The sequence below is a fragment of the Lygodium microphyllum genome, chromosome 1 (assembly GCF_053477565.2).
Source record: "Lygodium microphyllum isolate KBCC chromosome 1, Lygodium_microphyllum_v1.1.10, whole genome shotgun sequence".
Classification (NCBI taxonomy): Eukaryota; Viridiplantae; Streptophyta; class Polypodiopsida; order Schizaeales; family Lygodiaceae; genus Lygodium; species Lygodium microphyllum.
In genome coordinates, this window is record NC_141135.1 from 169,434,538 (window position 1) to 169,448,549 (window position 14,012).

At 42.1% G+C, this 14,012-nt stretch overlaps 1 pseudogene; it reads right to left on the bottom strand.

The window, feature by feature from the left end:
* Window positions 1-528: 528 nt before the first annotated feature.
* Window positions 529-2,805, bottom strand: LOC148041962 (sphingolipid delta(4)-desaturase DES1-like pseudogene; annotated as a pseudogene).
* Between the last annotated feature and the right edge of the window lie 11,207 nt (window positions 2,806-14,012).

A 14,012-nucleotide genomic window follows, 5' to 3' on the forward strand; every position in this document is an offset into this window, starting at 1 on the left:
TGGAGTGCTTGTGTTTGTACACTTAGGAGCACTGTTTGTTCTTCTTTTGCTCAAGAAACTAATGTTGGAAAATAACTAATGATTCAAGTTGAAAGCCTGGAGGGAGAGACAGCATCAGTTACTCTAACTGTCTACCTGGACCATATCCAAGGGGGTTGTTAGCCACGCCAGGTACATGGATCGAACCCGTCGCAAGAGGTCTCTTCGTGGGTGCTACTTGGAGCAAAAGGACGCCTGGGTGCTGGGGGGCTCTGGCTGTTGTTGTGGAGTTCATGCAAGAACTGCTAAACACCGGGTTCAAGATGTTGCAAGGAAAGAGGCTAACAAGAAGATCTCAATTTTTGATGCCAAAGTTCACTATATTGCTTGCCAAGTGAATTACAACAAAGAAACTACCAACTACTCTTGATAAGAAGTTGCAATTATAGGCTTATCGCCTTTGAAACATAATTTGTTCAGGGCTCATTATTCTAAGGCCTTAACCAACCTCGGAATGTTGTGATAATTGCCACTTTCCTCAACTCGCACTCAAAATTGACCAGAATTAGGATGTAAGCCACCACCTACGAAGGTAGACATTAGAAGGTTCACAAATGGTCTCCAACTCCATGTATAAATCAGATCAACATCAAGGGCCACTTGTACCATAGCATTGCTGAACTCCCATAATCCTGGGTTTTTTTTGGTGTTCAGAAACATTGGCCTAAGGGCATAGAAGAAGAGCTGAAACAAGACCCAACAAGCTTTCAATAATGTGTTTGTAATAAGCCTTCCTTCCAATTAGTTAGGTTTGTCCATATCCAGTCCTTCCACCCCTTGATACCTGTGATGATCGAGTTGATACTTCTGAAATGTCACAGACATTGGCACCCCACAGGCAAGTTTGCAAAAATTTCCAAGAAGCCGGTTGTATATCAGTGTAGAGAAGGCCAAATTATGACTTAGTTCATGTATTGCCAGAAAAAGGTTGTGATTGAGGAAGGTTCCAAAGAAATAGGCAACAATTAAGAGAGTTGTCCATTGAGCATCTCTGAGACAGAATGCTGTCCAAAACTGTACTCATGAAGCAATGACTTCCCTGAATAGGGCTGTTTACCAACATTAAAGGGTACATATTTGTATTTTTAAGAAACTCGCTGAATGAGCACCCTAGATTACTTCCATATAGACTATGCCAATTAAACTCTCCAGATGAGTAACTTGGATTACTTCCAAAGATACAACACCAATCAATCAGCTTGTAAAGCAATTGTTTAGTTGAAAAATGATCAGGAATATCCACTTCAGAAGCTAAGGAAAATGTGGAAACCAAAAGCCAAAGGAAACTAGCACATGCAAAGGAAGGGAAGGGATAGTCCCTCAGGGGCAAAAGAAATGGAGTAGGACCAAGTGTTGCTGTAGCTTTCTTTATCTCATTCTGACTGGTTGTTCAATTCTTTATCCACACAGTGCTGCCTGACATATGATGTGATTCTCTCTGCATGATTCTTATGCACTATGCTTATAGAATTTTGCAAGTACTCCACCGTTTTTCATAATTTTGCAGGTACTCCACCATTTTTGCAATCCTCTCGTTAAGGAGCTTGTCAGGACCAGCCTTCACCTTCCCACGATATGATCGACCATCTCCTACAGGCTCAACCACATCCGGAAGCATCCCCTTCCTTAGTGTTTGATGAAGCCTCAATGGCCATCCCTTCTCCTCCATCGGCATCATCTACTGTTGAGCTACGATTGCTAGGAATAACTTGAAACACATACTGCTATAACCATTGCTTCCCGAATGTCAAGAGAGTGACACTCCTAGAGGCTGCAAGGACGGCAAGAAGCCCCACTGCTTGAACCTGCTCTCCCAGGTTCTTCCCACTTTTAGTTTCTTTTCTTCACCTCATAATTGTCCTTTTTCCCCAATCGCCCACCACCAATTCATGTGCAGAGATACATCTGCATCCGACGATCAGAACCATGGAATCTTATCCCTGCACCGTGGCTGATTCCTCAAATAAGAAACTGTGGCCCCAAAGCGATGGCACCGCACCGGTGAAGATCATTGAGGCTGATTCGATAGATTTCATTGATTGACTGCCTGGGAGAGAGAAAAAGCCACTAAGGATTTACCTCATTTTTCTTTAGCTTTAGTCGTCTGTGACAAGAATAGGCACGGTCGAAAAGGGCTCCTATCACGCATCATCATTATCACCACCATCATTCCATCAAGAGGTAAAGAAGAGACTCCAGACTCCCCGAATGCCTTGCGTTTCACGCAGATTCAGCTACATCAACAGCTAACTTAGAGCACATCAAGCCTCTAGAAAAAGTAGACCAAATGGTTGCAAACGAGATCTTGAGAGTGTCCCCATCTGCTTTCTTCCTACTAATATCAACGCGTTTTCTTTTTCGACCTTCGGCAAGTGCTTCAATTTGTCTACCACCAAACCAGTGACCATTCATAATCTGAATACACTTTAGGCCACTTTGTCTATCTTTAAATTTGACCAGAACTAGTCCTTGTGAGTTATTGTCATAGATACAAATTTTCTCAATAGCACCAAGTTTGCTACACTCTTTAGTTATGTCTGCCTCCTAATCTGAGAGTAGATTCGGGTCCTCCACCAACTCTTGATGTGTGAATATGTTTTTTAGAAGCGCACCCATTGCTTGTTGCTTCTTAGCATCATCGAAGCCACCGACGATAGAGAACATAGCCCCAGATCCAAAGGCAGCTACCATGCTGGTCTGAACATCTTCCACACCACCATGAACTCTTCTCATTGCACATGATATTCCTGAATTTACACCTATCATTACTGCAAAGTTTTGAGCTTGAACTAGAGGACCACCTGTCAAAGCCTTTTAACATAGTCTAGAATTAGAAGCCTTGGTCCAGGTGCAACCTTTGTCTTCATAGCTCAAATGTCGGCTTCTACAAAGCTTCCTTTGATTCCACGGTATCTTGCACTTTTCTTGGAGTTCATCATTGAAATTGATAGCATGATAATATTCTTTGGCATCAGTTTTTCATATTTTTCTGACACACACACAACATGCACACAAATAGAAACACACGCAAACACAAACACACAAGTGGAGTATGTACATTGGATGCGGGTACTGAAAAGGACGGAAAGATAATGCAGCAATCAAACACAATGAAACACACCTGAAAAGATAACACAGATGCACAACAAAAATGGAGGTGTTTACGGCTCGGATGCACAACAACACGACACCGTAAATCCCTTGCCTTCGGACCTTGTACAAGAGGCCGACGTTACTCGAGATTGGATCTTGAGGTCCACGTACTAGTCTACTGGCGAAAACTTGGAATAGCGATTCTTGAGGATTGTTGGAATAGCCTTCGGGCAGATTATGGATTAGCCTTCGAGCGGATTATGGAATTGCCTTTGGGTAGGATTATATGATGTATTCCAAATACTGATAAATAAGGATCAAGCATTGAAAAGGAACTTGTTTGACATTGTTTTTCTATGTTAGTGCCTAAGTTACGTGAAGGAACCATTGTTTAATTGGTTAATTAAGGAAGCTGTTTTTACTAGTCAAACTAAGCATGGTAGGTAATGAGATAACTAAAGCAACCTAAGGAAAGTGTGATGGATGTGACTATGGGTCCATCCTATGGAAGGGTGGTCCCAGTTGGCCGAGAACTTTTCTCAAAGGAATTGACAGCAAGGTAACAATGACCTAGAATCTAGGAAGCTAGAGTCCCGATTTATACTATTTTAGGGGAACGGAATGGGACTATGCCTTACGTGCAGAGAGGTCAAGCTTCACATCCCTCTCATTTTCCATTCTCCTTGAACCAAGTGCAGTATAAATCCGCTTCGACCCTGACATTTTTGCGTAAAGTAGTTCATCTCGGGCTCAACGCTAGCTACCTTCTAGGAACTTGACCATTAGAAAAACCCTCCGTCCTAAGTGGGAACGGCCATAATGCTTCCGCTTTGTGGCAGACTCAGGAAGACCTAGATCACAAACCTGTGAAATTCCATGGGAGTGTTGGGCGGCGCTTTCTGGACTCTCTTCCCGATGGGCTGCTAAGACGTATCCTGTAAGTGGTAAGGGGGACATGTTACACAAACTCTGCAATTTAAGCTCATCCAAGTGGGCTATAGTCCTAAACCGCTCAAATAGGGCATCTTCATCACCCAAAGGATGATTGATTGCAAATCTTATGGTCGACAACTTAATTTCCAAGAACAAGACACACTCCTCCCCATAAACTAATTTGAACGGGGTATGGCTAGTGGCTCATTTAAACGTAGTGTTATACACCCAAACTGCCACATATAATCTTGTATCCCAGTACCGTTTCTTTTCGGAGACCATCTTGGATAGGATACCCACAAGTTGCTTATTAGTACTTTCAATTTGTCCATTTGCCTATGGATTATAGGGAGTTGTCTTGTTATGCTTAACTTTACAAGTTTCAATCAAGCTTTTAATCACCTTATTCAAAAAGTGAGCTCCACGGTCCAATATCCAGCTCTTAAAGCCTTCTATGCCGTCAACTGCCCAACAAAGTGACCTCCACAAGCGGAGTCATGGCACTCCTCCAAGATAAATAGAACCTCATCAGGCATCACACATCCGTGATAGATATCATCAACACCCTATCAATATAGTTTTCATGCGATCAAAGAAAATTTCAATGCCTCTTGTTTAATTTTTGTCTTCTTTGATTTGGATAAAGTAGCTCCAGTCTCTCCTGTAGATAAATAATGCGTTATAGCAGCATACCAGGAGAGAATAGATGTCGTATCAATCTTAATCAATGTTTTCATGTCACTTCCTTCAGCCAAGAACTCTTTGGGCTCTTCCAAATCAACAACGCATTCCATAATGCCCTGTAGCCTCTGTCGCTTGCTCTTGATCTCATAATCAAACTCATGCAAAGTTATTAACCACTTTGCTAAACAATCCAGCATCTATAACTTGTTCAAGAACAATCGAAGCCCTTCCACCTTCATATAGAGAACCACCTTCTCATAGAGAATGTAGTGCCTAAACTTTTTGGTCGCAAATACCATCGAAAGGCACAACTACTCCATATATGTATAGTTAATTTCCGATATGCCCAACTTCTGACTAGCAAAAGCTATCGGATAATACCACTTTTTCTCCCAAATTTGGGATAAGTAATAACTAATACTATGCATAGTGGTTGTTGAAAATATATAGAACAATTTTGCCTCTTTTAGGTGCTCTTAAAACAGGTGCTTTGGCAAGCTCCTCCTTCACATAATCAAAAGATAGTTTGCAAGCATCACTCCATGTAAATTGACAATTGAAGGACAATAGGTTCGTCAATGGCAACATTCTATCTGCCAAAGCATTGATAAACCTCCAATAATACCCTACCGATGATAGAAAGCTATATACTTCCTTTAGAGTACGTGGCGGACTCATGGTGACTATGACCTTGATTTTTTAAGGGTTAGTCGCAATCCCTACTAAATTGACCACATGGCCTAACAATAGCCCATAAGGGACTCCAAAGACGCACTTCCGTGGGTTAAGAGCTATGCAAAATTGTCTGCAATGCTTAAAACACTTCCGCAAGATAATCAACTACGTTTCTCTTGTGGAGATGTCACGGAACTCCTGAATCAAAGACATATTGTCCTCTCTTTCTTTCGAACTGAGCATGGAACCTAATTTAATTGGCCGCAAATCATTAGGTACACCAGGGTCCAACTCAATAATGTCTACGTCTCTTATTTGATCTTAAGGCTCTATCGGTCTATTCAATGTTTTCTCATAAATGTCCTCTATAGTGGACCCTTCTTTAGATCCATCGCTCGATGACGTCTCACTACCAGATAGATTATCTATTGTTTCTTGTTCAGTACAGGATAAAGGAGCTCTCTCACCCTGAGGGGTAAGCATCCACAATTACAAGATTAGCACCTCTACCTAGAATCACTCGACCAACGGGTATATCGACTTGGCAGTTTGTTCATAAGATCCATGGTCTACCTAGCAAAACTCAATAGCTAGGACCTCCTACAAACCTTATCATCCTAAAGTCCAGATAGCATTCCACGCTCGCAACTGTAACGTGGACTTTCGTGATGCAATGTTTTGGTTGTCTTAGACTGTCATCCGCCATCCTAAGAAGTGTGGAGCTATCTTTTTGAATTTTGAGACCTAGCCTCTCCATCAAGTTTGAACTCTTGATATTGATGGAGGATCCAGTGTCCATGATAGCATGCTCTACTAATATTTAATCTACGTATGCTAGAACCCTAGGGCAATGCTTTTCAGCATGATCGAACCAATCTTCTCCCACTCATGCTATTCCCAAAGGTTCTACGATATACCCAATACACAAAATTTTCTTGAATTCCTTGCATACTCCTGGAGAAAGTTTAATCAAATGCAGGAGATTCACGTCTCATTTAACTTCGTGAAGAGAACTTGCTAGATCAATGTCATGGTAGTTAGCCAAAGTTCTCTTCTCGCGCCAAACCATTCTCTCCTTTGGTCTTTGGACTGGCTTTATTGCCTCTTTTTTAACTTTTTCATTCTTTCTTGACAATCTCTTATCCTTCTCAGGATCAACTTTACTATCAACATGCCTTAAAGGTCAACCTTCCATATCAGTATTCAGAACTTGTTGTCCCCTGGCCTCTTGCTAAGGGTTTCCCTCGACAGGTTTTAGAGTTCCTTTGTCACCTTCTTTAATCTTTTGACCTCTTGTTATGGCTCGTAGATTAGAAATTTTAGTGTCATTGACAACATACAGCCTCAATAAGGTTGACTCCACTGCCATGAGGCAACTCCTCTATAATAGCCTTTCCTCTTTGCAATATTTGTCTTGGTCCCTTATCTTGCTAGAGATTATTCCCTTGTGTGTGATGGTTAAGTGGAGCTCTTAGTATACTCCCTTGTTGGAGAGAACTAATCTTACTCCAACAGGTAGCAGCTAAGTGGCCAGACTTGCTACAAATATTGCATGACATTCGGACGACCCTAGGGAAATTTTGGCCACCACACCACTTACAACTGAATCGTCCTAGCCACTTGATTAGGAATTGACAACTGAATCGTCATGCTATTGGGAGGAGCTGGTGACATAGGCAGATTCAACATGATACTCCCCCTGTAATTCACATTTGACATGGGGTCCCCTTGACTCCCATTGGTCAGTATCAAATTATTATCATTCCAATTTATCATTATTGCATAAGTTGCTTGCAAGCAAGACTCTACTCCTTCTACTTGGGTAATAGCAGTGTCAATGTTAGCCAAAGAAACACTACTGAGCTACACCTAGATATTGAAATCTAATCCATGTAAGAAATATTGCAATTGTGTAGCCGGTGGAATGGGCATATAAGTATTAGGTTTGTGAGGAACTTGCTTTAGCTTGTTGGTATAGGGTTGGACATTCTCATTTGGCTCCTAGCGTGTTACATTCAAGACACGCAATCAATACTATCTACCTCTCTCGTAAAAAAATTCTCTACAGAAGGCCGTGAAGAATTGGTCAGTGCTAGTTATGGTTCGAGCCTCTAGATAGTGATACCATACTACTGCCCTTCCTTTTAACATCATGTTGAAGAATATCAATAGGTGTCCTTCATCTTGGATTCGATAGTTGAACATGAGTATTTGAAACTCCTTGATATGGAGTTCTCTATCTTCTTCTGCTAACCCATGGAAGTAGGGAAAAGGTGCTCCTAATGCCGATAAATCCGGTGTCCCTACTAGAATTGCGATGGGTTGTGCCATAGCTACAACCAAATTGACAATGCGAGTTTGTATAGGTAAAACTACACCCCCACTTGAAGTGGGCTGATTGATTCAAAGTGGGGAAGTACTAAGACTTCCACTTGCGCTCAAAGGGATACTTATAACACTCAGGTTATTAGAACCAGTGTTGTTTATGCGTAGTGGGCTACTTCTTTGAGGGGAATAATGCCTTATAGTCTCCAACCGCCCTCTAGGCCTCTCAGCACGTTCCGCTTTTTGTATTTCGGCTCAAACGGTTCTTGTCAGAGGACATAAACCAACAATTTGGTCCCTACAAACCCTTGATTCAGAACCACCACTTGTTGGTGGCTCTCAACAAATGCACCACTGATGCACACAACATAAAATCCCACCATACAGCCTTGAGGGCCAAGAGCATTTGTAATACACCAATGTACACTAGATAGACTTAACTATGCGTTTGTAGCTGATATGTACTCCAACTTTTACCTTTCCTTCTTCTTAGAGGGAGATCCCATAACATGTAGGCATAGTGCCTCATCACACAAACATTAGGAAGCACCTCTCAGACTTATTGCGGTGGCTCCAATGCGACTCTCCTACACCTTGGGGATTGGCCCCAAGATGCGTCGCTCCAACATATAAAACAGAATGCACAAACTCCACTCTCTTTTTTTTTTGTACGATTGATGAATATATAGATCCTCACCAAACAGTCCTAAGAAAAGCGTATAACTGACCTATAGCAAAGGCTTCTTTCCACTTAGCATATAAGTCATATCCTAAGAAAAGGATTGCTATGCAATCCAGAAGTGATACCATGCCATGTGCCATGCATAGTGCATATGATCCTAGTGCAAAAAAAATATTTATTCAATCAGCATTTTGTGATGTGGAAAAACAACCCTTTCATGATTTTCACTAAACGTATGCTTCGATGTATGGAGACTAGCATCGATTCCTCGTGCTACTAGCCCCTTAAATTGAATTATCACAATTCTAAACGGATTGCATAATCGATTTTTAAAAAAATTAAATCCCTCTCAGCCTTTTTAATCTCTTAACCTCACCCTTTTCCTCTAGCGTTCAGGTTATGCTGCGGTGCACAGTTGTAGAGTATTATTTTGTATATATTTTTCGCATAAAATAGAAAAAATATAAACTATAACACATTAAAAAAGTCAAAATCAAGCCAAAATTCATGCGTTGATTTGTTATACAGCCACGACTATGAATCATAATTTTCTAGAATTTTTATAACGTGAAAATCCTATTTTTTCTCATTTTAAGCTATTTTTCTCTATTTATTTGTGCATAAAAATAGGTTATTTTTTATTTATGATTATGGATTGATCATGAAAGCTGAAAGATGTTTTTTCTTAGAATTTTATCCCATGCACATCTCTTTTCCACATCCGAAACCAATAAAACTAAAAAGACACTTTTTGGGCTATAGTTTAGTTATAAGACTATTTATCATTACACGTCTATAATTTTCTTTTATGCACATCCCTCAATCACAATGAAAACAAGATCCAAAATTTTTTTTGTTCCATACAAATTCCATTTTAAGCATCAAAAATAGAAAAGAAGCGAATTTCCTTTGTAAAAATAAGGCATGTCACTTATTTGCGTGGTTTGCGGGTTTTGTAATTAAATTTTTTGGGTTTCCAATGGACCACCAACAACAAATCTTCAATGATGAACATCTCCCCTCAGCCTCCTCTTGATCTTGGAGAAATTTGGTTCATGCCAGGCAAGCATCCTGTAATATTTCCGCGTACCGCGTACCGTAAATATTAACTTCCCACACGCCGTGTAAACCCTGTGCAAGGTTATTCTCTACTTCGTAATTATTAGTAACTTAATCCATACCATTCACGAGGCCGCCACATTGTAAATTAGAGGCAGGGATTGAGGACCGTAAAAACCGCAAGGAAACGACCGCTTGGGAAGAGGCAATTGGATAAATTCAAGGCAAATTTTTTTATTATTATCCCTTCCCCCAGCCGACGCATGGCTGGAGGAGAGGGAGTGTGGGGGGGGAATGGCCAAGGAGGAGTGAAGTCGGCTGCATGAGGGGGAGTCCTCCACGTGTGTGGAGGCCCTCTTCCCCACCCCCCCCAATGCCTATAAAAACCCCCCCCAAGGCTGAGGGTGAGGGGTGGACGGGCCGTGGAGAGGGAGGTGAGGTCGCCGTGGAGAGGAGGTCATCACGCAGGAGCCGCCGCGCTGCCGCCCAGTCCGCCAGTCACGCTGCCGCCCAGTCCGCCAGACGCGCTGCCGCCCCGTCCGCCTGTCGCAGGCCACTCCAATCCGCCGCCACGCTGGATCACGACCCCCCCCCCCCACGTGGCCTGTAGAAGCTGGAAGCTTCTTAGAAGCTTCTAAGGAGGGGGCTTCCTTAAGGCCCCTTCCCACCACATTCCCCAAAAGACCCATTCATACCCCTTCCCGGAAATTGAAGAGGAGAGGGTGAAGGCCGTAAAGACTCCCACAAGACCCTTCGAAAAAGGCTTTCGCAAAAAGGACTTTAAAGCCGCAAGCCATCCAAGAATCAACTCCGTGCCAACACGGGGTTTTCCCTAAAGATCTCCTAAAGCCCTTTTCGGCAAGCGCCATTCCGCAAAGGAATCTTCCGCATACGAGGAAAAGGCCAAAGGTCGGGAGGTTGCATTCCGAGGCAAGTAAATCCGTAGACCACAAAGGCAAATCAGAAGCCGACTCTACACCTACGATGGCCCCAAAAAGGACACAAGATGCGACTGCGGGAGGTTCATCTCCGAGTATACAAGTGGATATCTCCCCGACCCCTCAAGTCCAGGTTCTTTCGAGTTATTTTCGCATAAAGAAATGATTAGGCGCACTTAGTTCATAAGGGAGATTGCATCTTTACGCTTAATTTTAATGCATGTGGAAATTGGAAAAAAATACATTTGGTAAAGTATCTCTTGAAACATTAGGCAAGATTGAAATATGTCATGAATTTGAACGAGTTATGCACCTTAGAAGACTAGTTGCATGTAGCTTCTTTGGTACATTATCAAAGTAATGAGTCTAAACTGAGGGCAGAGAAATGGAATTTATAAGTGCATTCTCTTTCGTCCTAGACAGGGTAGGAATAAGTGTGTGCCGCATGTTAGGCAACATCCTCCTCGTAATGATTTCATGAGGCAAGGTTAACACCATAAGATATTATCCGAAAAGAAATAATAGAGTACGGAAATGATCTTATGGACTTGCAAATAGCATGTAAAATGGAATGAATTAACACTAGCTTTAGTTTGGTATAAACTTCGTCAACTACATTGTAGCTAGGAGAATGTTGCGTATTGCATAGTCATCATGCGAAAACGTCATTCATCAGAAGCCGCATTTAGGAAAGGTTGCATGGTTCGTCAAAGCATAAGGTTCGAAAGTATAGACTACAAGGTTGTAGGCATGATTAATAGGTCTTAGGAAAAGTTAGTATCCAGATTATCATGTATTTTTGCTACACCAAGGAAAGATAAAAATTATTGTGAACCATGTGATGCGTAGAAGCAATAAATCGCATGTTTACGCGTATTGGTGTAGTTGTAACTATTGTTCTCCATTAGATTTAGCTTATTACCTTAGGAAAGGTTCATCCTTGTCGTAAGACAAGTATATTGAGTTGTCTAAATCACCTAAACCACAAGGATTCTTATGGGCATGGTTGGATCGATATGATAGGTATCCCAAGTATTAACTAGGGTTTAGTGCAATAAGAATTCGACCTAGTTTTACACTTGTTGCCAAGTCTAAACCCGCAAACCCAAAGATCTTACATACGTTCACGAAATATCGAATCAATTGGATGTTCATGCATAAAATGATCTAAGGTTTTATCCTAAGGATCATTCGTTCAAATGGTGAGACTCCGACGGAGTTGCAAATTTCTAGGACCATGGGCCAACATAATTAGGAATGGGTTGGAGGATACCCTAAACCCTGCTACTCGGCTAGAGGTAATTCCGTGGCCGGAGGATGCCATTCAATGGGTGGAATGATCCCGTGGAATGATGCAACGCATGTGCAAAAAGGTTGCAACATCGTATAGACTTGAGATTTGTCCACAAGAGAGTTTTGTCATCTCTCGAAATGAGGTTGGCAAGTTATTGAAAGAATTTAACTTACAAGAGGATGAGTAATCATCCTGTTACTCACTTTTCTTGGGGAATAATTGCCAAGGAAAAAGGAAAGTTAGGTATTTGCCTTGAAGCAAATAACCAGACAATAAACTAAAGCGACATGGTCGCTGGAACCTACCACAATAAAACCTAAAGTATTGGTAGGGTATGACCCTAACCCAAGAATGATAGGAATCTTGCCAAGTTGCAATTGATTCCGGATCGAATGCGGGTTGCATTCGGAGAAAAGGAGTCACTCCTTAACAGTTTGCCAACTAAACGACCATTGGAAATTGATTGTGCTTGTAACAGTTTGGAAAGCACTGTTTGCATTGTTTGCTCAATGAACTAAAGGATGAAAATATATCTAAATACTTCAGGTTGAAGCCTGAAGGGAGAGGCAGCTTCAGTTACCCCCGACTGCCTGCTTGACCCTAACCAAGGGGGTTGTTAGCCGCGCCGGGAACGTGGACCGAACCCGCCGCGAGAGGTCTCTCCGTTGAGTTCTACTTGGAGCAGGAGGACGCTTGGGTGCTAGGGGGGGCTCTGGCCGTAAATCCCTCGCCTTCCGGGCCCTACACAAGAGACTAACGTGACTCGGGATTGGATCTCGAGGCCCGCATACTAGTCTACGGGCGAAAACTTGGATTAGTGATCCCTGGTGGATTACTGGATAGCCTTCGGGCGGATTATGAATACGCCTACAGGCGGGAACTCCTTGTATTTCAAAGATAAAAGGATAAAATGATAATAAACAAGTTGTTTGGCATTGTTTTCTTTATGTCCTGTGATAAGATTACGTGAAGGAACCAGTGCATAAGAGGGTTAATTCAAAGAACCTGTTTGTATATGTCAAACTAATGTGGTAAGTAATTACATAACTAAAACAAACCGAGGAAAGTGCGGAGGATGGACCATGGGTCCGTCCTACGGATGGGTGGTCCCGGTTAGCCGGGAACTTTTCTCAAAGTCTTTGACGAACAGAAGGATGATCAACATCACCGAAACAAGTAATGAGAACGATGACTTGGAATTACCGATTACCCGATTCACGCTGTTTTAGGGGAACGGAATGGGACTATGCCTTTTGGCAGAGAGGTCGAGCCTTGCATCCCTCTCGTTTCCCATTCTCCTTGAACCAAGTGCAGCATGAATCCGCTTCAGACCAGGCGTTTCTGCGTAAAGTAGTTCAATCAGGTCTGACGCTAGTCGCTGTTAGTAAATGACCAAACAATTCCGGTCGATCCTAAGTGGGAACGGCCAGGACACTTCCGTTACGTGGCAGACGCGAAAAGTCCTAGATTGCAAAACCCGCAACATTCCATGGGAGTGCTGGGTGGAGTTTTCTAGACAACCTTTCCGATGGGCTGCTAAGACGTGTTCTAGAGGATTCTAGTGGACACGTTACAGTTGGTATCAGAGCCGACTTACAATGGAATTGTTTTCATAAAAATTTCATTGAAAAATGAAGTAAAGAAATTGTTCCTGTCCAAACATTTTCTCATCTTCAATACTGTCTTGCAGAATTACGAGGCGTGGAACAAGTTTTTGGTATTCCGGATCATGTTCATGACTGCAATGCATTCTCCGCATTATAGGCAGAGAATTGAAATGATGAACATCTTGGAGCAAATTTATAATCCATCACCGCTATATATAGAGCGAAGATGGACTGGGTCTTCAGGAATCTACTACATACCTGCCCACCGGTTCGCTTATCTACAGACCAACCTGAAGAGGATCAAGTGGTTGGAAGATTTGAAAGTCGTGAAGCTGTTCATTTTTGTGGAAGCTCACGTGAATTCGACTTTGCATATTCGAGGTCGTAGAGTTGAATTAAACTCATATGTATATGAGGAAGTAACCCGTGTAATTCCAGCTGATAGAATTAAGGTATTGGGCCGCCATGGGAAGTATGGATTCCAGCGGAAAGGATATCCTGAACTTCCGATGAATTATCGATTCTTAAAGATTCATGACCCAAAACCCTACTATTACACAGTTCCTGTAGACAAATCCAATACAATGTTGTTCTCCCCAAACTAAATGTAATGATTGGATTATCATCACTCGAGATGTTGTATGAGGCTACGCCATATAAATATAAATAAGGATTTCTTTTAC